Source organism: Piliocolobus tephrosceles, chromosome 6, assembly GCF_002776525.5.
Source record: "Piliocolobus tephrosceles isolate RC106 chromosome 6, ASM277652v3, whole genome shotgun sequence".
In the NCBI taxonomy this organism is placed as follows: Eukaryota; Metazoa; Chordata; class Mammalia; order Primates; family Cercopithecidae; genus Piliocolobus; species Piliocolobus tephrosceles.
In genome coordinates, this window is record NC_045439.1 from 57220838 (window position 1) to 57243004 (window position 22167).

Sequence of the window (22167 nt, forward strand, 5' to 3'; positions counted from 1 at the left end):
CTCCAAGATTAACCTTCCACCGCCCTGGACCCTTACTCAGTTCTTCCATGGTTCTTTGCTAAACCTGAGACCAGTTAGGTAGCAGGCCATTAAAGTACAGCAAAAAGTCATTTTTCTGAAGTCTGAGACATGATCTATCTGCATAATGATATTTTCAGAGTTTAGCTTTATTAACTCCAAAAGAGCAATGTGACTTTAAAATATGTTTGTAGCAGTTGCTTCTTGCCTAAATAATCTTTCACTGTGTAATGAGTGCGTGTGTGGGATGCAAGACTTAACTAATTCCTCAGGCTGCCTGTGCATGTCTTTACTAACAGACAAGAATGAGAGAACCTTGGATTGTGTCTGTTTCTCCATCAGCCAGTGTAAAGTGGCACATAGGCTTTACTTCAGAGGGGGTGTCCAATCTTTTGGTTTCCCTGAGCCACATTGGAAGGAGAAGAATTGCCTTTGGGCTACACATAAAATACACTAGTGATAGCTGATGAGCTTTAAAAAAAATTGCAAAAACAACCTCATAATGTTTTAAGAAAGTTTACAAATTTGTGTTAGTCCACGTTCAAAGATGTCCTGGGCCATATGCAGCCCATGAGCAGTGGGCTGGGCAAACTTGCTTTCTGCATTATATTAAACTTGCAAGGCCTTTCTGTTTGCAATTAATGGAAAAGATTGTTGTGAATGCTAAATACGTGGTCTTAACTTTTAAAAAGCTTTATACATTACCTATAATACAGTAACTTATTTTTGGTGAATTCACATTTTTTAATTTTCACAGGTTGAAAACAGTGATATTTCTTCTTCCTTGCAAAGCAAAATTAAAATGTTTGTAAAAGAGCTGGCCTAGATGCAGTTTTTATAGACTTAAACGTTTCAGTAGTTAACAAATTCCTTTCAGGTTATCAGTTTGTTTTTGTTTTTTTTGAGGTGGAGTCTTGCTGTGTCACCCAGGCTAGAGTGCAGTGGTGTGATCTCGGCTCACTGCCACCTCCGCCTCCTGGGTTCAAATGATTCTCCTGTCTCAGCCTCCTTAGTAGCTGGGATTACAGGTGCACGCCACCACGCCCGGCTGATTTTTGTATTTTAGTAGAGACAGTGTTTCACCATGTTGCCCAGGCTGGTCTCAAACTCCTGAGCTCGGGCAATCCTCCCACGTCGGCCTCCCAAAGTGCTAGGATTACAGGTGTGAGCTACTGCGCCTGGCCAATCAGGTTATTAGTTCTAATGAGGTACCACTGACAGTCTTTTGATGGGTCAGTGCTTTTAAATACTTTTGGGTTTTTTATTGTTGTTTGTTTGAGACAGAGTCTCACTCTGTCACCCAGGCTGGAGTGTAGTGGTGCGATCTTGGCTCACTGCACCCTCCACCTCCCAGGCTTAAGCAGTCTTCCCACTTCAGCCTCCTGAGTAGCTGGGATTACAGGCACGTGCCACCATGCCCGGCTAAGTTTTGTATTTTTTGTAGCGATGGGGTTTGGCCATGTTGCCTAGGCTGGTCTCAAACTCCTGAGCTCGAGCAATCCGCCTGCTTTGGCCTCCCAGCTTGCTAGGATAACAAGGATGAGCTACCGTACCTGGCCTTGAGTAATTTTTAAAAAGTTACCTTTAACTCAGATTTGTTCATCTGCTGAAGTCCAGGCATTAACGGTGTGAGTTTCAGGTGCTTGTGTTGGCTCATGATTGTTTGACAAATCATTGCCCAAGTTTTATGTATACAGTACAAACAATCTCATGTATCTACATTCAGTACCCAACCTTGTTCTTTTAAGGAATGTGTCCTGATAACTTTCTTGTGCTGCATGCCCAGTACAGCAGTGTACTGAGGTGCTACATATACAAATTACTATTTTTTTATACAGAGCTTAGATGAGAAACTTTACACTTGTGTTTAGAATGAGTGTAAATCTCATGGCATATAATTCACATGGAACAAAGGACTGGCTTCTTCAAACTTAAAAACAGGAAAAACAAGTTTCACACGCCCACAAATAATAAATGTTTAACCAGAGAGAATATCTTTGGATTTCAGTGACAATTATGACTGTAGGTACAATAATATGCTTTTTTTTTAAATTTTTATTCTTTTTTGAGATGGGGTCTCACTCTATCACCCAGGCTGGAGTGCAGTGGCGCAATCTTGGCTCACTGCAAACTCTGCCTTCCAGGTTCACACCATTCTCTTGCCTTAGTCTCCCGAGTAGCCAGGACTACAGGCGCCCGCCACCACACCCGGCTAATTTTTTCGTATTTTTAGTAGAGATGGGGTTTCACTGTGTTAGCCAGGATGGTCTCGATCTCCTGACCTCGTGATCCACCCACCTCGGTCTCCCAAAGTACTGGGATTACCTACCCAGCCAGTAATGTGGTTTTAAAATAGCTATTTTCTTTCTAAATCTTGTTACAAGGATTTTTTTTTTTTTTTGAGACAGTGTTTCACTCTGTTGCCCAGTCTAGAGCGCAGTGGCATGATCATAGCTCACTGCAGTCTTGACCTCCTGGGCTCAGTGGTCCTCCCGCCTCAGCCTCCCAGTAGCTGGGACTACAGGCAACATACCACTATGCCTGGCTAATTAAAAAAATATTTCTTTTTGTAGAGACAGCGTCTCACTGTGTGGCCCAGGCTGGTTTTGAACTCCTGGGCTCAAGCAGTCATCCTACCTTGGCCTCTCAAAGTGCCAGGATTACAGGTGTGAGCCACTGCAGTGGATGGATTTTTTTTAAAAATTCTGTTGTTCAAAACTCTTCACTCTCAAGCATGTATCTGATACCCGCAGTCCGTCTGTTACTCTTGTTCCCTGTGAAATGTCTGCTTGTTAACCTGAGAGTCCGAAGAACAGGAGAGGCATAGTTCGGCTGGTAGGAACAATATTCCCAGTTAGCCCTGGAAGAGAGCTCCAGTTCAGTTCTAAATCCGATCACCTTCCCTTTATGCTCCCAAGCTTTATGAGAAAACAGCTCACTTGATTACCACCTAATCTACCTGTATGTCCTTGGGCAAGCTAAACTCTGCATGTTACTTTCTCTTTCTGTGAAATGAAAATATCTACTGGCTAACATTGTGGTGATGGTTAAACCAGATAAGCAGTCTCCTCAGCTTAAGTCAAAACTGTTTGTTCTGAGAATCCAGACTGGTAAACTCTTGCAAACTAGAGAGGTGTACAAGAAACCATCCCAAGTAAATGACACATAAGTGGCCCAGGAAAAACAATCCTCAGTTGTTACGAAGGATTCCAAGTTTAGTAGTGTGCCTGTTGTTTACTGTTATGTTCCAATCAGACATCTTCACCACGTCTTTTAGACCCTACCTTCATCATAGGAAGAGAGAAGCCACAGGGGAAAATAATTGAGAGGTTGCCCTTATTTAAAAATAAAAAATAAAAAATAAATCCCCATAAGGCTTTAATGAGGCATAGGGCATCACTGGTTTGATAATTCCCAGCAGAATGCAATATGAAAAGTCAAACGAAAGAAATAATTCCCCTTTTGAAAACACGAAGGTCCCAATGCAGCAGACTTGTGCAGGCCACAGAGGGCAGGAACAGAACTTAGCAAAAAAGTTCCCCGAGAATCCTCAAAATACTGTAAAGTGGACAGCAAATGGAATATGGCTTTTTGCTGTTAAAGTTTCTCCACAGTTAACTCAAAACTGAGGACCTATGTGTAAAGAGTCTGGAACAATGCCTGACATAAAAAGATCCTCAATAGCGGGGAGGGAGAGCATCAGGATAAATAGCTTAATGCATGCTGGGCTTAATACCTAGGTGATGGGTTGATGGGTGCAGCAAACCACCATGGCACATGTTTACCTACATAACAAATCTGCACATCCTGCACCATGTATCCCGGAACTTAAAATCCTCAAGACATTTTAATTCTCTTCCCTTCTCTCATTTTCAAATCCACCCTCAATGACTTTTCTGAACATTCAACATGTTTATTTACTCCTTCAATTCAGCGGACAGGCACTGTGCTAGGTATCAGGGATGCCTATCAGTACTCTTTTAGATATTAGGGACAAATAATAAGATGCATTCTATACCCATAAGCAGCTCTTATATCTGTAATGAGAGGCATATGAAAAAAATAATTGCAACTCAGAGAAATGCAATCATAAAGGCATAAGCTAGCTACAGTGGCAGTGCAAAGGAGGGTGTGGTCGCCTCTCAGTTGGTCAGGGAAGATTTCATGAAGGGATCATTAAGTTGATTTTCGAAGGATGAATGGAAATCCACTGGACAGCTTGTCAGGTGTTCTAGGCAAATACATGCAACAGCATCAAATGTGGTTTTGACGTGGCTCGAGCCTAGGGCGTGTGTAGGAGGTGACTAATGGGTAGGCAGGAGGGCAGGGCAAGGACATGCAGAGTCCGTGTGGCGTATTCAGGAGTGCAGATGGATTCTGGAGGCAACGAGAGGGTATTTCAATGCTTTAAGCAGGGAAGCCACTTGGCCAAATCATTTTAGAAAGATTATTCTGACAGCAAATTTGGAGAGTGGGCGGGAGAGGGGCAAGACATGAGGCAAAGAGATCAGGAAGGAAGAACGAACAGGTAAGAGATGTTGAGGAGTGGGGTCTGAACTCCGGCAGTAGCAGTAGGAATGAAGAGGAAGGGATCTGAGAACTGTGGAGCTAGACCCCCAAGGCAGATACAGTAAGTTGTGCAGGTGCCCGCGGAGCATCCTGATGGGGTCAAGGCCTCTACGGTCCTCATACTGCCCTTCTGCAGGTCAGAGGCCCTTTTCTTTGAAACACTTTTATTTTGAAAAGAGTCGTAATAACATTAATTTTATTAGAACTAGAGACTTTACTGTCATCTGCCAGAAAATTTTCCTGTATATAAATCCTGTAAGTTTGGAATCAACAGTTTTAATTTTGGTTTTAACTTCAAACAATAATGATATCTACAGTGTGAATGGTGTCCCCTTTCGATGTTGCTCTTTGCTGTACCCAGCCTGAGTGACCACACACTGCCACCCTGGTTTCATGTATGTAATAGGCGGCTAAACACAAGCGGCCCTCTGTGTATGTGAGTTCCCTGGGTTTCAACCAAACGCAGACTGAAAATATTCAGGAAAAAAAAAATGGATGGTTGTGTCTGTACTGAACATGTACAGATGAAGTTTTTCTTGTCATTATTCCCTACACAAGACAGTGTAACAACTATTTCCCTAACATTTACATTACATGAGGTATTACAAGTAATCTAGAGATGATTTAAACTATATGGGAGTAGGGGGTGGGTGCGGAGGGCAAACGCATGGCTAATGGATGCTGGGCTTAACACCTAGGTAATGGGATGATTTGTACAGCAAAACACCATGGCACACGCTTACCTGTGCAATCAACCTGCACATCCTGCACATGTACCCCTGAACTTAAAAGCTGAAGATAAAAAAAATTCAGTTCAATAAAAAAGTAATAAGGTATATGGGAGGATGTGTGTAGATTATATGCAAATACTACACTATTTTATATAAAGGACTTGAACATCTGTGGATTTTGATATCTGTTGGGGGGGTCCTGGAATCAATTCCCCATGGATACTGAGGGATGACTGTATATAGGTTTGGGGGCAGAAGAGAGGGTGGACTGAGAAAGATGAGGTCTTTTTTATTATTATTATTTTTATTTTTTGATGAGACAGAGTCTCATTCCATAGCCCAGGCTGGAGTGCAGTGGTGCAATCTTGGCTCACTGCAACCTCTGTCTCCCAGATTCAAGCAATTCTCCTGCCTCACCCTCCTGAATAGCTGAGATTACAGGTGTGTGCCACCACACCCGGCTAATTTTTGTATTTTTAATAGAGACGGGGTTTTGCCATTTTGGCCAGGCTGGTCTAGAACTCCTGACCTCAGGTGATCCACCTGCCTTGGCCTCTCAACGTGCTGGGATTACAGACATGAGTCGCCGCGCCCAGCCAAGTTGAGGTCTTATAGATCACCCTAAATGTATAGATTGGAGAAAAGCCCAGATTAAGGCCCTGGGAAGTACCAAAATTCAAGAAATAATTGGAAAAAAACAGAACACTTAAAGGTGAAATCTCGAAATGTCTTCTGCCTTGACTCCAGGGACAGTCAGTTCTCAAAAAGGTTGATGGTCATATAGCTCCCAGTTTTGTACTTCATACACTGAGTCTTCCAACCTGCCTTTTATCTGCCAGCATTAGATTTTATACATCTGCCCCCAAGTCAACATAATGATGCTGCCTGCTTAGCAGCTTAGCTATCTGCAGCAGTGCCGTCTTTGCACCGCGGTACTTGGGCAGCTGTTTTAATGCCTGGTCCTTGTTCTAAAACAATGAGAGAAGACCCCCAAATCAATATGTTGTTACTAATGATAAGGAACTCAGGTCTCAAATTAATACAACTTAGGATGGAAGCCACTGGTATTCAGAAAGCAATAAATCTTTTAGCCTCAATAGCTGCTCACTGGACTTAGTTTGTGAGTTCACTTGTGAAAAGGAATGAGGAAAATATGAGTATAGAACCAATATTGGAAATATTGTTGAACATGGGGATCTATTTCTTTCTTTCCCTTTTTTTTTTTTTTTGAGATGGAGTCTTGCGCTGTCACCCAGGCTGGAGTGCAGTGGCACGATCTTGGCTCACTGCAAGCTCCGCCTCCCAGGTTCACGCCATTCTCCTGCCTCAGCCTCCTGAGTAGCTGGGACTACAGGTGCCCGCCACCTCGCCCAGCTAATTTTTTGTATATTTAGTAGAGACAGGGTTTCACCATGTTAGCCAGGATGGTCTCGATCTCCTGAGCTCGTGATGCGCCCGCCTCGGCCTCCTAAACTGCTGGGATTACAGGCGTGAGCCACGATGCCTGGCCTATTTCATTTTCTTTTTGATATTGGAACTTTCCTCCTATTTGACTTAAGTAGGTCTTTCTCCGCCCAGCGTCTGGTTGCTCCTCGGTCACCGCCTTCATTCCTTTTCCTTCTCTGTCGCTTAACTCACAATTCCCTGGGGCTCTGTCTTTTGACTGCTCACCTCTACACACATAGATCTTGCAATTTTCATGATTCCAACTGCAGGCTTATTGTAGAGGCCCCCTCTCTAGACCTCTGGCTCTGACCCCTCTCTTAAGTCTGACCTCTCCCCTTCAGCTGCCTGCCAGATGTCTTCCTTTGCTTGCCCAGCCAAGAGTATGTCTTAGCAAAATTTCTGCAAAAGTAGAAATTCTGCCTCATATTCTTGTTTCACTAATGGCATCACCATTCTTTTAACATTTCTAATTTCTTCTGCCTCACATGAAATCAGTGTATCATACACTGATCTACCTGCAATAGGTTCTCTCAGTCTTCCCCCACTTTCCATCTTCACTGCCATCGCCTCAGGTTGGGCCTCACTCCTCTGTCTCCCCACCTTCAATATCTCTCTACACTTATCTGTGCAGGCGGTGGTGGCAAAGCGCACTCCTAACCTGGGGTTCCAGACTTTTTATCATGCTACTCCCAGTAGCCCACCAAGTTCAGGAAAGACTTGGGTTTCCTGACCCAGGCTAACCCCCAGGATCCCCCCTGGATAAGAGGCCCTTCTTTTCTGGGGTAGCTAGTGCCAAGGGCAAAGTAAGTTTTGAGCTGCCCAAGAGTAAAAGTCAAGACAGAGGAAAGCAGAGTCTAGAAGCAAACAGAGAAATTAGAACATGTTTCCGATGATTCTGTTTGAGTCTCTGAAGCCAGCTATGTCTAAAGCCACTGCAGCCCCTGGACTTCCCAGTTACCTCACCTAGTTAACTCTGTTCTGCTGGTTTGGGGCTGGGTTTCTCTCCCTTGCAGTGGATCAGATCCTAACTGGCAGAGCATTCAAACCTTCCAGCCCATTAAACCCTACCCTTAAGATCCTTCTCAATCATTACCTTCCCAGAAAGTAATCTGCTTTTTCAGTTTGCATTTTGTCCATGATACCCACCAGATCATCTTAACAGTTGATTTAGAAACTTTCTAGAATAGTGTTGGTTGCTGATCATACTGTGGAGATCTTATCAAACTTCAAAAGTAAGCGTTATGAAACTCACCAGAAAGTAAAAGGGAGGAAACAAAAACCTGTTGTGGGAGTGGTTTGATTTAAATGTAACAAAAGAGGAAATCCACTTCTTTGCACCCAGAAAGTGTTCAAGCCTGCACCTCTCCATCCCCCCATCAGGGGATCATTATTTAGTGAGAATAACTCAAGAGATGAGAAAATGAGTAGCTTACATAAGGAGGTAGATTCTGGGCTTGATTCTAACCCCCATGATGTGGGGATTCCTGAGAAGTGGAGGGAGAGTTGCAACAACGTGTATTAGAGGTACTTGGGCAGTGAGGTTTGCCATCTGGAGAGCAAGTGTTTTTTGTTTTGTTTTGTTTTTTGTTTTTGTTTTTTTCCAAGACGGGGTTTCGCTCTTGTCGCCCAGGTTGGAGTGCAATGGCACAACCTCGGCTCACCGCAACCTCCGCCTCCCAGGTTCAAATGATTCTCCTGCCTCAGCCTCCTGAGTAGCTGGGATTACAGGCATGTGCCACTACACCCGGCTAATTTTGTATTTTTAGTAGAGGTGAGGTTTCTCCACATCGGTCAGGCTGGTCTGGAACTCCCGACCTCAGGTGATCCGCCTGCCTCAGCCTCCCAAATTGCTGGGATTACAGGCGTGAGCCACCGCACCTGATCTTTTTTCTTTTTTAAAACTTGTTAAAACAAACAAACAAACAACAAGGTCTTGCTATTTTGCCCAGGCTAGTCTTGAACTCCTGGGCTCAAGCAATTCTCTTGCCTCAGCCTCCCAAAGTGCTGAGATTACAGGCATGAGCCACTGTACCTGGCCAGCAGAGCAAGTTTTAAAACTGGCCAGGTGTCGCAACTCATGCTTGTTGTAATCCCAGTACTTTGGGAGGCCGAGGCAGGAGGATCATTTGAGACCAGCCTGGATAATGTAGTGGGACATTGTCTTTACTAAAAATAAATTTCAAAAAATTAACCTGGCGTGGTGGCACATACCTGGAGTTCCAGCTACTGGAAAGGCTGAGATGGGGGGAGTACTTGAGCCCAGGAGATGAGCCAGCAGTCAGCTGTGATCGCGCCACTGCACTCCATCCTGGGTGACAGAGCACGAACTTAGCTTAAAAAATAAAAAAGTTTTAAAACTGAAGGTGCCTTCTTGTTGCTTTTCTCTTGGATTATGGGGAAAGCCACTTTCAGAGTGGAGTTGCAATTTTTTTTCCTTTTCTGTTGTATTTCCCTTTAGTCAACCAGCCTTCAGGAAAATCTGACACTTGGATACTGCCTATGTGTGGTGGCAGAAAGTGAAGACAGAGGCCAGTATAGGACACATACCTGCCCCACATTCACTTATCGTTCCCACGCTAGGTTGATCTTAAAGGCAGCTTTGATGATTGACAGATGATTGGCCTAAGTTGTAGGAGAATTAACCAGCTTACCAGGTTAAACATTGGGGTTGTGTATGGGAGCGCTTCAGACTCAAAAATTGATGGAAGTGCCCGCCGGGCATGGTGCTCATGCATGTAATCCCAGCACTTTGAAAGGCCAAGAGGCAGGTGGATCACTTGAGGTCAAGAGTTCGAGACCAGCCTGGCCAACATGGTGAAACGCTGTCTGCACTAAAAACACAAAAAGTAGACAGATGTGGTGGCGTGCGCCTGTAATCCCAGTACTCGGTAGGTTAAAGCAGGAGAATTGCTTGAACCCGGGAGGCAGAGGTTGCAGGGAGACGAGATCTTGCTGCTGCACACCAGCCTAGGCAACAGAGTGACACTCCGTCTCAAAAAAAAAAAAAATTCTGATAGAAGTTCTGCTTCATTGATCTGGTTAACGTGATCAGCGATAACATAGGATCCAAGCTAATTCTGCCACTTAGCAATTCAGAGCTATGCAGTTAGATAAAGATCCCTGTCCAGCCCTGTGAAATATGAGCAGAGGAGCAGAGGTGGGGTGTGTGTGTGTGTGTGTGTGTGTGTGTGTGTGTGTGTGTGTGAGACAGAGAGACAGACAGAGAGAAAGAGTGAAGGCTGTTAGTAGGTTTGTAATTCTTGGTTAAAGGCTGGAGGGGAATCTATTACTTTATTTTTTTACTAGTGTCTCCGAAGGATGGATATAACTTTCCAGATAGCCTTGAAAAATGTGACTGTTACTCTGCAACAAAAAAACAAAAACAAAACTCATCATTTTTCACACTCCCCTGAGGTTCCTGGCAAGAAGCATGAGATTCTATAAAGAGAGAGCCCAGGGTTTTGCCTGTTCAGCTGCCCCTGGTCAGGAACTTGTGTGTGAATCTCCCCAGAAACTCTTCTCCAACCACAGGACACTTCCCTTGACCCTGATTCGTCCATGAGTCCCCAGAGTATTTTGCTACCATCTTTCCAAACAATCCATGCCAATCATTGATTATGATTAGGAGCGTGGCCACACAGACCCCCTCAGATCACCCTGTCCCTCTCCTGATTGGAGATTTGCCTCAGCATCACTTGGTGGGGACTTTCTGGACTAACAGAAGCCAGAGGGAGAAGGCTGCGCTCCTGCCTCTGCTGCTGACTGGCTGTGAGTTCTGAGGCAGGTCCCTCAGTCTGAGTTTGTTTTTTTACCTGTGAGACAGGGATGATGATAGTGGTGGTGGTGACATTTGGGTTTTTTAAATTTTTTAATTTATTTTGAGACAGAGTTTCCCCTCTGTCACCCAGGCTGGAGTGCAGGGGCGTGATCTCGGCTCACTGTCACCTCTGCCTTCTGGATTCAAGCGATTCTTGTGCCTCAGCCTCCCGAATATCTGGGATTACAGGTGCACAGCACCACAGCTGACTGATTTTTATATTTTTAGTACAGTTCGGGTTTTGCCATGTTGGCCAGGCTGGTCTAAAACCCCTGACCTTAAGTGATTCACCTGCCTCAGCCTCCCAAAGTGCTGGGATTACATGCATGAGCCACCACGCCTGGCCTGGTGGTGACATTTGTTATGTTCACCCATGGAGGTCTCAGGGTTCTCCAACAGTAAGATGGATGTCAGAACCAAATGTCAACTTGAAATCTGGATGGAAATGTGAGTTCCTGTGGGTATTTCTCACAGTTGACAAACGGCTTGATTTCTTCTTTCCCCTTCTCAGCAGTGTGCCACATTTGAAAAGAATAAATGGGGCTCCTGGACTTTCAGCTGCCTTTGCTTCCAGCAGCTGTCTGCAGATCTACTGCATCTCTGCATGAGCAGGGTTCTCAGCCCCCGCTGCATGGCAGGGGGTGGAGATAGACTCTGAATCCACTCCCCTCTGTCTCCCAGGCTGGCTTCCTTTCAGGCCCTAGCTGATCCTGGACCAGATCTTATCAATCTTCTCCCCTCCTGCTTTCTCTTCACAGAAGGTGACCCAAAACAAGGAGTCATCATCTCTCCTTATCTGCATGTGGCCGGCCAGGCCATGCGGCAGGTGCTCTGGGCACCAGCTGCCCATCGTTATATAGAGGAGCAAGTTCCCAAAGGGAGTGGCTACTACAGGACAGAACCTGGGACACGCCAAGTATTTGATACCAATTATTATTACTCTTCTTACTGGAGCACAGTGGAGTGACCTGGTTTTGCAAATGTGTTTCCTTTCATTCCTTCAACCTATGAAATGAAACAACTCCTCAGCTCAATACTCTGGTTTCATTGTTCCTAAAAGAAATTAGGGTTGTAGATCTTCCCAGGCAGGCTGTAAATGCTATTTTGGTCTGTGGGAGCTCCAGGACCTGATTGAAAGCAGCCCAGCCCTTGAGAAGCTCTGCTGTGGAGGATCAGGCAGTATTGGGACCTTGGGCTTCCAGGGTGCCAAGGTCTCACAAAGCCTGGCCCCTGGGACAGGGCTCCCTCCAAGTCTGAACCTTAGGGGAAGGTTCAGCAGTCACAGTCCACCAGTGTTTCCTCTCAGCTGCCAACGCTTCTCAGAGGGGGAAGTGCTGCTGCCGCCTGGAGGGGCGCAGCCCTGAAGGTTACAGAAGATGTGGGCAGAGAATGTGGAAAATCACCCAGAGATTGCTGCTCACACTTCGTGTCTTCAGAGCATCACCCCTCATTTTATAGCTGGAGAGATGGGGCGCACAGCCAGGGAAAGCCAGAAACAGGTTCCGGCTTCCATCACTCAGATACTCAGGAATCCCTGGGTACCCCACACTGATTCACACTGCTCTGAGCTGGCCATGGCATCGAACCATTTGCCCACTGATGCTTCCTCCCTCCAGGGACACTGTCCATCTTCAGCAAGGGAGGATCCCAGATACTCACCACGGGCATTCATTTTATATAAGCCCCAATTGTGGCCCAGGGGTCGGTCCTTGAACCTTATTCAGATTTACCTATGACTTTATCTACACTCACATAAGCAGGAAGGGCACAAGAAGCTGTTACTCCAGTCCCGGGGGCCTCTCTCCAGATGCCTCCATTTTAAAGACTTTGTTCTGGTTGTTAACAGTGTAGATCTACTGACTTTTTTGTGTGTCTATTTTAACTCACAAATTCCACAGCCTCCTCCTTGAAGACAAGAACGGCATCTTCTTTGCATCTTGCACCATCCTCACACTTACTGCCCAGGAATATTTGATTATCCAATTCCATAATTAATTCATCTATCTTTCCTTAAGCACCTACAATGTGAATTCTAGGTTCTACAGAGAATACAAAAATGAGTAGACATGAATGGAGAGTGGGGCAAAAGAGTGGAGAAAGCGTAGTAGCTTATTTCATAAAGTTTGGTAGGTAAGAGGAGAGAGGCTGGGTTGAGAGGCTTGTAGAAGTGCACAGGGAGGGGAAGTTGTGGTTGAAGATAAATGGAGGTGACTAGGGGGTGGATAATTGATGGAGCGAAGGGTGGAAGAGCCTGGAGGGAAGAAATGGGAACCTGAGCACAGGCAGATTGATTCCAGAAAAAAAGAGTCACCTCTTCAGCAAGACTAATGGAAGAGGGAAGGAAGTGAAGGTGGGGAGGGAAAGGAGAACAGAAGGAGATGTAGCTAAATTTGGACACAGATGTGAAAGAGAAAGTGACTCACCCTAATGTCCTCAGGTTTTCACTGTTGAATGAAGGAGGGGACGTAAGCCCCAACATTAACGTGCCAAAGTTGACAAGGATCCATTGCTGGGATGATTGGGGGTGGCATATGTGACTCAGAAATGGCCATGTGGCCTGACTGGGGGAGATCAAGGGAAAAGGAGGGGAAAGGAGAGCAAAGCAGTGTGACCTTGGCAGGCAGCTCAACTTCTCTCTACCTCAGTTTCTTCATTTGGAAAGCAGAGACATGGCACTATGCACCTCATGGGGTTGTTGAACAGATTAAATGAGATAATATATCTTCTTGGCACAAAGCCTGGCACATATAAAGTCCTCTAATATTAGCTATTACTATTGCTTTAAGAAATATGGTAAGTAAAAGTAATATCAGACACTCTATAGCAGTATTTACAAAGAGCTTTCTGTTTCATCAGATGAGGAAACCGAGGCTGAGAGAAGTTAAGTGACTCAGTTGGGGCCCCAGCCAGTAAGTGGTGGGAAGGGGACTCAACCCAGCCTTCTGGCTCCCAGTGGGGCAGAGCTGCAAACTTCTGACAGCCACTGCACTAGTCAATGTCCTTGAAATAGTCAAAGCTCCTATCTCAGCTTAAAAGTCATGTCTGTGTGTGTATGAATTTACTGTGGAGGAGGGAAATGGCTCAGACTCTTATCCTGTTGTGTAAAGTTCTTCTTGCTTTACATCTCTGCTAGTCAGGGTTCTCCAAAGAAACAGAAACAATAGGATGTGCATAGAGAGAGAGAATTTGATTTTAAGGAATTGGCTCATGTGGTGGAGGCTGGTCAGTCCAAAATTTACAGGGTGGGCCAGCAGCTGAAGACCCAGTAAAGAGCTAATGTTGCAGTTGGGATCTGAAGGCTGTTTGCTAGCAGAGTCCTTGCTCAGGAGACGCTAGGCTTCTGTTCCATTCAGGCCTTCAGATGATTGGTGAGGCTTACCAGACGTTACGGAGGGCCATCTGCTTTACTGAAAGTCAACCAATTTAAATGTCAATGTCATCTAAAAACACCCTCACCTGGAACACCCACAGGTTTTGACCAAATATCTGGGCACTCTGACCCAGTCAAATTGACATGTAAAATTAACCATCACAACATCTTTGCGCAGCTCCATCAAGAGCTGGCTGAGAGATCTTATGCAAGGTACTGACCTCAACTCCCCCTCACCACATGCCCTGGAAAGATGAAAAAGTGCTGTAGGATAAGGTTGAGTCTTTGAACCCAACCCTCCCATCCTTTTTCTTTCAGAACAATGCTGTTAATGAAGCAATTCACTTTGTTTCATTTTCAGTCTGTCCACTTGTGGTATCAGGCTGGTAGGTGAACCTTTTTTTTTTTTTTTTTCCTCATTTCTTTTGACATGGTGGTAATGTTTTCCTTTCATATTAACTACAAGCTTGCATGCAACTAAAGGAACCAGGGAGGGAAACTGTGTTTATAATCTTCTCTTTAATTATGGTACTTGTTTAAGATTAGCTAAGCCTAGCTCATTTTTTAAAAGTCAATTTTATCGAGGTAGAACTGCTGATTGCAAAAGTAGGTTTTAAAAACATTCCATATCTGTATAGAAATGGAATAAAACTAAAAGTTAAATTCTGTGTAAACTGAAATCACACCATCTTGAACGTCAGGGAAAGGACATACTTTGTAAACTGGTCTTGGTGGTGTGCCCAAAGTGCAGGGGCAAAATTTAGGCCTTTTTTTTTTTTTTTTAAGGCCAGTCAAGTGAAGCAGTGGGAATGGAGAAGGAATAAAGAAATCTGTAACTGGTTGTGATCAATTAGTTGTAAACACCACTGCACTCAGACCAGCCAAAAATTAGCCTCTTAAGTGTTAAAACTATAAAACAAAAAGCATGAGGCAGCAGATTTGTGAAAGTTTTTAAATTACCTCCAGTAATTTAAATTTAAATAATTTAATTAAATTATTAGGTAAACCTGCCAAGGCCAGTAAGCAGAAATTCTCACCCAGTAACCAATGCAAGTAATAATTCTAATGGAATACTCAGCTGGCCAGATATCTGAAGTGTGGCAACGGAAGGACTCTGGACTCTAATGAATAAACTAACCACCTTTTATTTATATGGCACTCTAAGGTTTTGAAAGGACTTTCATTGATATTAATCTCATTTATTTCATTCTTACAACCACACCTGCTGCCATAAGACAGCCAGATCTCTTTCTCCCCATTGAGACCAAGAGGGGTCCAAGGTCATACAGCTGCAAAGTGGCAGGGAACAGAACAGACTGAGATCATCTTTCCTCCACACCATCATCAGTCCAAGGTCTTTGTTGGGTGCCTTAGAGTCCAAGGGTGGGTGGAGAAGAATGATGGACAGAATCATTATAGAAGAGAATTATGGCCATTCTTGCAATTGACCCATCTCAAAGAAAAATAGAGGACTTCATCCAAAATGGTATTACCATTTTGGGTCATATAAATGTGCAGGCCTGCACATTTACTCCGCAGAATGAGACAACACAGAAGAAAAAAAAAAGAGAGAGGGGAGGAGCACTTTAACAGAATTTAAATATTACTGTCTTTTTCACGAACAACGACCAAAAACCTCCCCAACCTTGAGGAATGGCAGTGGAGGAGGGCGAGGGAAAGAGTGCCGCTGGGGACACTTTTCTCCCTCGGAGGAGCGAGTCACACCGCCAGAGATGTGAAAGATGAATCACATCTGTTACATCAGGACTTGGTACAGATTTCCTGGGAAACTTGTCACTGAGGATATAATAGAGATGACTGTTCTTTTGGGGAGATGAGCATTTTCTGGAGGGAATAGTCTAAATCAATTTGGGGTTAAGTGGCAAATTAAGATGAAAATTAAAGGAGTGTAATATGGCCTTTGTGGGCTGTGTTCACCTCTCCAGGAGGTCAACATGGTCAAACTATGTAAAAGAGAAAATGTCAGACTTGGTCGCAAAAGTGAAAAGGGATGATATTCTTGATCTCACCTTCCTTGACAGGAGAGGGTCTTTTTAAAATCGAGATGACACCTCTCCATTTACAAGGCACTCCCCTGTGTATCCTTTACGCTCTACCAAGCAGATGCATGGTTCCTGTTTTCTAGATGAGATAGCTTAGGGCCACAGCTAAAGGCACACACTGGGCCTGTAGCTCAAAGCCCGTGTCCTCTCCGCTCCGTCACGAGGCCAACCCACTCAGTCTCTAGATGGGGGCAGAGTGGCTGATGCAATGACTTATTGGCTCCTTGTTATGAAGGTAACCAAACATATTGTTCTGCCCAGACACGGGAGAGTCCTGGTCAAACTAAGACGATTGGTCACCCTACTTCTGTGTTTTCATTAGTACTCATAGGAGATTCTACAAGAACCACAAGACATTTTAGGACACAGCTATATATGTATGGGATTTGCGTATGGTTTCATTCTACCCAAACAGTATTTGCCAGCATTTTAAAATTTACTCTTAGTCTCCTAAGATTGCCATTTTGATTTCTTTTCCTTTTTCACTTCTTTATAGTTCCTCATTGTTATTGTCTCAGATCACCAAAAAGTGGACAGGGAGGAGGAGTGGAAGCAAGGAAAAATAAGGGAGAGAAATTCATTGGACCCCATTGTTTACAGTGTGGTCTTGGCTCCAGTGCGTCGAGGACCCATCTACAGCAGGAATTCCCAAACCTGAACATCGTGGTGGGGAGCCTCTAAGACAGCCCCCAGGATTCCCACCTCTTGCCATTCATGCTCTTGGGTAATTCTCTTCCCTCTTCCCTTGAGTAGATTTGTCTTCAGGGCTCACTTTTGTGTTTGTGCTTCACCTCCACCCCTCACTTCTCCTCTTTTTCTCCCTCTCTCCCTTCCCTTTCTCCCTGCCTCCATCTCATTTCTAACCCTGGGAAAGGCCAGATGCCGTGCTGTGAGCAGACATATAGACAGGTCCACGTGGTGAGGAGCTGATGTTTCCGGGCCCCGAGGCTACTGAGGCTCAGTTAGGTGACCTTGGAAGCAGACTCCCTAGCGCCAGCGAAGGCTTGAGATGACAAACATCTTGACTGCAGTGCCATGAAAGACCATGAGCCAGGATCATCAGGCCAAGTCAGTCCCAAAGTCCTCACCCATATAAACTACAAGATGATAAATATTGCTGGTTTTCAGCCTTTTTAGGGTAAGTTGTTCAGAAGCAATAGATAACTAACACAAATGTATATCAGAATCACTTAGATAACAACTTAATAAAATGTGTATTCTGGGCCGCACCCCCAGAGATACTATTCAACAGATGTGGCCTGAGATCTTTGCCTTTTCACCAGGAATCCCAGGAGAATCTGAACTGAACAAATTTCAATTTTGTTGCTTGAGAAAAAAGCACAATTTTGTGCTTGAGAGCACACAGAATAAACTCTCACCTGGGAAGGCCTGGCCAGAGGGAAGACTGTAAGGAAGGGAGAATTGCTACATAAAAACAAGATGCCCAGTTATATTTAAATTTCAGATAAATAACAAATGATGTTTTAGTCTTAAATCTACCCCATGCAGTATGTGGGACATATTTACATAGAAACAGGATTTGCCGATTATCTGAAATTCAGGTGTAACTGAGTGTTCTGTATTTCTGTTTGCTAAATACTATTCAGAGGCCCTACAGGAAGTGAAGGCCCAATGGGAAGTAAAGTGGTGCCTCCCTTTCCCGGATGGCAGGATTTTTTTCCTTAAGGACATGGAGGCCTGGGCTCTTCCTTCCTGTGGGGAGATGGCCTCCAATGGCCTCAAAGTCTTGGTGTCCTTCTCCCTGAGGAGCTGCAGGTTGCCCAGGATGGGTCCCGCCCCTCCCACTTCAAAGACTCCCACCAGATTGAGTCACTCCTGGATGTTCTGGTGGGAGCGTTTTGAGGAATCCCCCACACAGCCCCACCTCGCCTCCAAGAGGCTGGAGACCCCACAGGTGGGCACGGTGTTGGTGGCCAGCACATTGGTGGCCGTGGCCGGTGGGTGAGCAAGGAGACTGGTTCAGTCAGTGGACCTCATGCCTGGTGGGTGCCGCCCATGGCACTGGGAACTTCCTTGCTCCTTTTGGTGCTGTTGGCACAGCCTCTCCAGAGCAGTGAATGAATGCCAGTCTCCTCCCACGCCCCTCCAGGAACGCAGACCAACACAGCTGCTCTATTAAATGTGTGCACTTCTTATTCTGAGTATGTCTGAGTCTCTGATGAGCTCTATTTATTGCAGCCCTCAGCCCTGTAAAGAGGAGGATGGTTCCAAAGAGCCCTGAATGCAGGCGGTTTTACAAAATCAGCCTCTCACTTCTTTGTATATACTTTCTTGTCACAGGAACAGCCTTAATTTTGATGTTTATTTTGAACTACGAAATATAAGATGAATGAGAGTATGAGTGTATATATGTGTGTGTATGAGTGAGAGAGAGAAAGACAGAGAGAGAGATTGGCTGGATAGACTGAAATGCTTAAGGCAGGGATGGAAGATGAAGACTGAGAAAATGTATGTCTGTGGTAGAATCAGAAACTTTAATATGTGCTTTGAAACCAGACCTGAAAGTGAGGTCACATCACTCTGCTCTTGTTCAGCCTTGCTCAGTGGCCTGATGCAAGCCAAAAACCCACAGGAGGGGAACTCCGCTCAGCCTCTTTCCTGAGAGAAACTCTGGAGAGGTCTGACATTTTGAGAGCAAGGAGGAGGTTTGGAATCAAGTGTACAGAAGCTCTGTTTGTCCTGGAGGCTCTTAAAGGCTCCAGGAGAACTTTTTGGGTGCTGCTTTATATTAATAAAACCAGCATGACTGAAACAAAACATATTCAAAATGTAGAATCCAAGGATGATGGTGCCACTGCACATCTTGTACGTCAGGAAGAATCCCATGTTCCTGGACCCCCACCCCTGGTGTAGCTGACTTGGAAGACTGGAGAAGACCATGAAGCTAGATTTGCAGGGTGTTATAGAGCCAGAATATACTTTATAATCTAGGCTAGGGCCCAGTGCTGTGGCTTCTGACTGTAATCCTAGCACTTTTAGGGGCCAAGGTGGGAGGATTGCTTGAGCCCAGGAATTCAAGACCAGCCTGGACAACATAGCAAGACTCTGTCTCTACAAAAAGTAAAAATTAGCAGGGCAGGTGGTGCAGGCCTGTAGTTACAGTACTCAGGAAGCTGAGGCAGGAGGATCGCTTGAGCTCAGGAAATCAAGGCTGCAGTGAGCACTCCAGCCTGGGTGACAGAACGAGACCCTATCTCTAACAAACAAATGCAAGAAATCCAGACCAGGTTCCTGTCTAACAAAGAAGAAGCAAGGCTCCTACTTTGGCCTTCAGTTTGACTTCTCTGGGCATCTGAAAAATTAGTAGCAACCTCACAGATTTATTGTGAAGATTAAGTGCAATGGTGTATATAAAGCCCTTGGCACTTTGCACTCAGTAAGTGGGAGCTGTTATTTCACGGGTTCTGTGTGCTTGAGTGTGTGGTGGCGAGGTTGGGGTGGGCGGGGGGAGCGGTTTCAGCACAGTACAAAAAAGAACTCAGCTTCCTGAGACAGGGTTCTTATATATTTAGAGTCTTTTTAATTGGAAAGGACAAAATAGGACATTTAATTCAGTCCCTTTGTTTTAGAGCTGATGAAACTGAGCTCCAGACAAGTGAGGGCTTGCTCAGGATCCCACGACAGCCTCCTGTTCGGGAATCCTGTATCATGCCTACACAGCAGGGAAACTGCTGTGCTTTTAGCCCAGAAACTCCACTGCGAGTCATTTATGCCTCAGCAGATGGGAGTTCCCGCACCGCAGAATGAGTGCTTGGCTGGATCTTTTCAGAGACCACCAGCACCGTCACGGTGGGCCCCTGAACTTTTGTAAATCAAAGAAAGCGCTACATGGAATTACATCCAAAGGCAAGTCTGGATTTGAAATTAATGACTGTGGGATTCAGAAATGATTTTGAGATAAAATGAATAGTTCAAGAAAATTTGCATTGCAGTAGACAGCATTGCTTAGGAAAACTCCTCCGTAGAATTTCAGAGACAAAGATCATGTCTGTTATTTTAATTCATAGCCTCAGGGGGCTTGGAGAGAGGAGGAAGAGTGAGAGTTCTGAAGCCCCCTTTTTTTTTTTTTGAGACAGTCTCACTCTGTCACCCAGGCTGGAGTGCAATGGTGCGATCTCAGCTCACTGCAACCTCTGCCTCCTGGGTTCGAGTGATTCTCCTGCCTCAACCTCCTAAGTAGCTGGGACTATAGGTATGTGCCACCACGCCCGGCTAGTTTTTGTATTTTTAGTAGAGACAGGGTTTCACCATGTTGACCAGGATGGTCTTGATCTCCTGACCTCGTGATCTGCCCGCCTCGGCCGCCCAAAGTGCTGGGATTACAGGCGTGAGCCACAGCTGTGCAGAAATAGGACCGTTTTCTCTTTCTGAAATAGATTAGCTTTTAAATATATAGCAATGTCTAGCATTGGTCAAGTGCTTGTTATGTATTTTACTTATTTGTTTAATCTTCACAACAACCTTGGGAGATAGCTGCTAGAATTATCCCATTTACAGATAAGAACACTGAGACCAGAGAGTAGCTTATTCATGGTCAAATAGCTAGTAAACGGCAGCATCAGGACCAAATCTCTGATTCTGGCTTCAAAGCCATTCTCTACCCTCTTGAGAGAGTCCAAGTACCAAACCTATGAGACTAAGAACTATTAAACATTCCCTGTGCACCTGTACATTTCATCACATTACTATCCCAAGGTTAAGGGTATGGAGCTGAATCCTCTTGGTGCCTAACACCCTAGTCTGCCCGACCATACTGTTGGTCTGGAAATTCTGCAGAAACATGGGTGGGATCTTTTATTTTCTAATCTCCAGTGCTCAGCCCTTACTTTATGGCTGCCGGAAGAAAAGCAGGAACTAGCTGTGCTCTTTAGTCCATAAATGGCATAAGGAGGCAGCTCCAGGCTTAGTATTAATAGTTTTTTGTTGTTGTTTGTTTGTTTTTGAGACAGTCTCGCTCTTTCACCCACAGCTGGAGTGCAATGGAGCCATCTTGGCTCACTGCAACCTCTGCCTCCCAGGTTCGAGCAATTCTCCTGCCTTAGCTTACCAAGTAGCTGGGATTACAGGTACCTGCCACCATGCAGGGCTTTTTTTTTTTTTTTTTTTTTGTATTTTTAGTAGAGACAGAGTTTCCCCATGTTGGCCAGGCTGGGCTTGAACTCCTGACTTCAGGTGATCCACCTGCCTCAGGTGATCCACCACACCTGATCTGGATGTATATGAATTTATCATATATTGAAGAATATTTCAGACCAGGTGCAGTGGCTCACGCCTGTAATCCCAGCACTATGGGAGGCTGAGGCAGGCGATCACCTGAGGTCAGGAGTTCGAGACCAGCCTGGCCAACATGGTGAAACTCCGTCTGTACTAAAAATATAAAAATTACCCAGGTGCGGTGGCAGGTGCCCGTAATCCCAACTATTCGAGAGGCTGCAGCAGAAGAATTGCTTGAACCCGGGATGCAGTGAGCAGAGATCACGCCACTGCACTCCAGCCTGGGTGACAGAACAAGACTCCATCTCAAAAGAAAAAAAAAGAATATTTCTATTGTGTCTCATCTTACAGATAATGCTGAAATAAATATTTACACGTGTGTGTTTTTGTCTTGGACTGATTTTGTTGTTATTTATGAAAAAAATCCTAGAAGTGGAATTGTTAGGTCAAAGAATATTTGTATTCTAAATTTTAATTGATATTTGCACTTGCCACAAAGAGGTTGCACCAATTTGCTCTCAGTGAGAAGGAATTTTCAATGCTGAGTCTAACCATCCTTGTCATCTGACTGGAGTTCTATATAACTAACCTACAGCTTTGCTGTGTGGTATGACAGGTAAATCAGATGATAAATATATTAAACAAATGGACACATTTGTCAAAATGTTTTGAATTGCTTAATGGGAAAGAGTGTGAGAGCCTGATGTATCTCTGGCAATGACACTCTTGTGGCAGAGAAGAATTGGGTGTGGTTTTCATGTCTGGTAACTTGCAAATGGTCACTAGTGCAAGATATTTACCATATTTCACTGGGACCTCCTAACATCATACTGTTTTGATCTAAACCCAGGTTGGTAAAGAAAATGCATATGAATGGGAGAAAATTTTTGCAATCTACTCATCTGACAAAGGGCTAAT

The 22167-nt window shown here is 44.7% G+C and overlaps 1 pseudogene; it reads left to right on the forward strand.

Moving 5' to 3' along the window:
- Positions 1-10954: 10954 nt before the first annotated feature.
- Positions 10955-18313, forward strand: LOC111549490 (annotated as a pseudogene).
- Positions 18314-22167: the final 3854 nt, after the last annotated feature.